General features: G+C 39.0%; 1 pseudogene; it reads left to right on the top strand.

The window, feature by feature from the left end:
• Positions 1-1,338: 1,338 nt before the first annotated feature.
• LOC143684948 (centromere protein Q pseudogene) lies at positions 1,339-2,296 on the top strand (annotated as a pseudogene).
• Positions 2,297-3,917: the final 1,621 nt, after the last annotated feature.

The raw sequence follows: 3,917 nt of genomic DNA, 5'->3' as shown, positions 1-3,917 counted from the left end.
GTCCATGAAGCCAGGACATGTGCAGTTGAAGCTCTGACCATTACCTCAAGACTCGCTTTCTAACACCCAATTGCATTAGCTCCACCAACCTCACTACAAAAGCGTAAATTAAAATTTACAAAAATGTAAAGATAATGAGAACTGGATAATTCTCAGATGCCATATTTATTGAATCACAGTTAAATGTGATTGTTGACAGTCACAGGGTATTTGAAATGAAAACTGAATGCTGCTAGGTGCAAAGTACTTTAGAGAATTGATACAAAGATCAAACAGGGTGCCTGCCCTTGAGTAGCTCATTCTAGTTTTTAATGTCTTTCAGAGACAGAAATCCTGTAAATCTTCTCATAGGAAGCTGAAGGGCCCCTATATTTCTTTCTCCCCACTCCTCAAGAATAGAATCCCCTGAGAGATAGATATGGGAATAAAACAATAAAAGCAAGATTAGAACACACAGCTAAGTTAGCTCACCAGTGCTCTCTACTCCCATATCTTCCTCAAGCCTGGCTCTTGAGACTTTCCTCACTTGGTGAAGTTTGCATCTGCAGGCAGATGCACTTACTCGAGAGAGCCCAGGGTAGAAATGTATGAAAAGAGAACAGATCCTTTATGCTTATATCCCTTTTCAAGACAAGCTTTATGCAATCAGGCACATTAACTGTTGGTTGTCACCTTGCCCTCAGCTATTTCCCCCACCCCATGTAGAGGATAAAAGTGATGAGACTGGACAAGAGGCAAGATGCATCCTCCAGCGGAGATGCTCCACGTGGACAAGCAGGAGTGGGGCTACTTACTTTCTCCCAACATGCCCCACATGATGATAAGTGAAAGAGCTTGTCTCTTCTTCATCTTTCTTTTTTTTTTCTCTTTTCTTCTTTTCCTCCTTTCTCACCTCCTCTCCTTCTAACAGTTGGCAGTGAAGAAGAAAGAGCCAAAAACACACCAGTGTCAATTGGGAAAAGCTGGCTTGGTCTAGTTCGGACTAGAGAGCCTCTGCTATGCTGGGAAATAGATTTTGGCTGCCCTCAGTGCCGCATGACAGAAAGGCCTGGGGTCTTGCGACCCAGGAGTGAGCCGTGTGCCTCAGAGACCAGAGTTGGGCCTGGGGTGGGGGCGGCCTTTGGTGAGAACTCCCACAAGGATGTTTCTGATGAGATTAAGAATGTCTTTATAATGAAGAATCAAGGGGTGGGTTTCCGCTTTCTGCACAACCACTTCCGGGTTTCATGGCTTTCGATTGTTTGAGCGCCAATTTCTCTGACCGTTACACTCTCAGGAGTTAGTGGTTGAGAAATTGTCCCAAGGTTGAGAAATCTTGCACTAACGTATACTGCCTCACGTAGATGTAAGTAGAATCGGCACTTCTCAGACTATGATTTTTGAAGCACGATTTTAATTGTTCCCACTTATATCAGGATGCCTGACAAAGCAAATGTGTCCAAGAAAAAACCTCAAAAGTTAAAAAGAAATCCGAAAAGAAAAATTGACGATGAAGAAATGGAGTTATCAGAGAAAGAGGTTAGAGACACAATGGAAAAAATTAAAAAATACCCAAATCGTCTCTCTTCTGAAGGAAAAACAAAGCATACTAATCTGAAACAGATAAAGATAACATCCAACAAGAGAAAAACCTGGCAACCTCTTTCAAGGAGTAGCAGAGAGTATTTACAATCTATGATGGAATCAGTAATAATAGCAGTTTTGAGTAACAATATTAAAGAAAACAAACAAATCCAATATCATCTCAACTGTCTGAAGAAAAAATTGCTACAACTGTGTGAAACACTGGAAGTGCCTCCCAAAAACCAGAAAAATTTAACTAATGTGTCAAGTCTGCTGAAAATGGAAAGGGCACAGCACAGTGCTAATGAGGAAGGTCTGGCAATATTGCAGGAAGAAATAGATAAAATAGTGGCAACCACAGAGTCAATGACCGAGAACATTCAAAGCCTCAAAAGCAAACTTCACATTCTGACTAATGAATCGGAAGAAGAGGAGGAGAAGGTAAAACAGATGTTTCAGATGGATAGTAGTGAAGTACTCTCTCTTCCAGAACTTTCTCAGAACAGTCTCAAAGCACCAGTACTTCAGAAGGAAATTTTGATGCTAATTCCAAACCAGAATGCTCTTCTGAAGGACTTGGATGTTCTTCATAATTCATCCCAGATGAAGGACGTACTAACTTTCATTGAAGAAGCCTATAAGCGACTGGATGCCTCTTAACAAGTTTTTATATGAGATTGTTTCATATTAATTTAAACTTTATGAATTTATTAAACTATTACCCTGCAAATGATATTTCAGAGACTCAGGCTTCTGTGGAATTACTGTCCCTTAATTACATGCACTTTAAAATTAGCCTGTGCAGATATACCATAAGCATCTTGTGTAGTCTTGGAGTTTAGCAACTGGCAAGCCTGGTAAATCACATCTATTATATTGCTGCATCTCTGGTTATTTCCCTGGAACCAGAAAAGAAGAACTGCCACAATCTGTTAGTTAATAATGGCTGACTGAAGGTCATTTATTGCTTAGTGTAGATAAGGTGTGATGCTATGAGTTAATATACGTAAAGTCTTTGCATGATACCTGGTACCTAGTTTGCTCTCACTAGTATCATTTACCTGATATCTTGCAGTTTGTTGTCTGGTCATCTAGATGTTGAGAAATCCCCAAATGCCTTTAATCTTCTTCAGAACTCCCTAGTCTTTTTGTAGTAGTTGATATTTGAGAGGTGCCTTTCACTGTGATGGTAGCATCAACGTTGTATTTTTTTTATTGCATTAGTGAATATATGTTGAATTGACTTTCCATTGTGATCAAAGGATGCTTTTATTTCAGAAAACTATTAAAAAGGAATAAGGAATTCCTAAGCAAGCTTATTCTCTTTAGTGACCCCTTTAAACAAATATCAAGCAAAAAACCCTTCTTTCTAAACCATGTTTTCCTCATTGTGATAAGCATCTGTATATGTGTAACTAAATTATCACTTAACTATATAAAAAAACTATTTCCAACCAAAAAAAAAAAAATGAACCAAGGGGTGTGTTTTGTCTAGTACCAGAAGAATTGTGCTTCTTCTGAGCAATTGTTTGTTTCCATCTCACAGTCAAGGTGAATTTTGTGATACATCAGGTAGCAGAGACATATTTTTTAATTAAAAAAAATTTAATTATTTATTTTTTGGAGACATATATTTTTAATGCTGGCCTCTAGAAACTTAGAAGTAGGTGTGTGGTTCTCTCTCAGCCAGTGCCTAGGATTTTAAGATATGTATGTTTGTATCATATCTGATTGCGTCTTATATCCCAATTCACATTATTTGTTTTTTTTCCTTTCTCATCTAGCTCTTATTTATGTTATTTTCTAGTTTCTGTGTCCTTGTAAGGTGCCTTATGTTCTTCCTGGAAGCAGGCAGGGTATAAATACATGAATAAATACGGTCAGCACCTGGCTCTCTGAGCCTCTGGCAACACATTATGTTTCACTGTTTCTTGGCCTTTTGGCTCAATCCAAGCATGAGGTAATACAGGTGCCTGTGCTGGGATGGTGCCCATCCATCCATCCATCCACCCATCCATCATTCCATCTATGTATATTTATTGCATGCCATATGCCAGGTACTGAACTAAGTGTTGGGGGTATGGTAGTGAATCAGCAATGTAATTCTTGCTTTATGGAATTTACTGTCAATCTGTGGGTTTGAATTCCAGCTCTGACTGTGAGAAATTAAGAAATTGTTTAATCTTCTTAATCTGTAAAGTAGTGGCAGTAACTCCTACTGCATAAGGCCATTTCAAGGATTAAATGAGATGATTTCTGGAAAGCACTCGGGCACAGTGTCCAGACCCAGTACACACCTCACAGCACAGTACTATTATTATTAGCCGCCTGTCACACACGAAGGCAGTAAAGGA

The sequence above is a fragment of the Tamandua tetradactyla genome, chromosome 5 (assembly GCF_023851605.1).
Source record: "Tamandua tetradactyla isolate mTamTet1 chromosome 5, mTamTet1.pri, whole genome shotgun sequence".
Classification (NCBI taxonomy): Eukaryota; Metazoa; Chordata; class Mammalia; order Pilosa; family Myrmecophagidae; genus Tamandua; species Tamandua tetradactyla.
The sequence above is the reverse complement of the archived record's forward strand: the minus strand, read 5'-3'. Positions and strand labels throughout refer to the sequence as shown.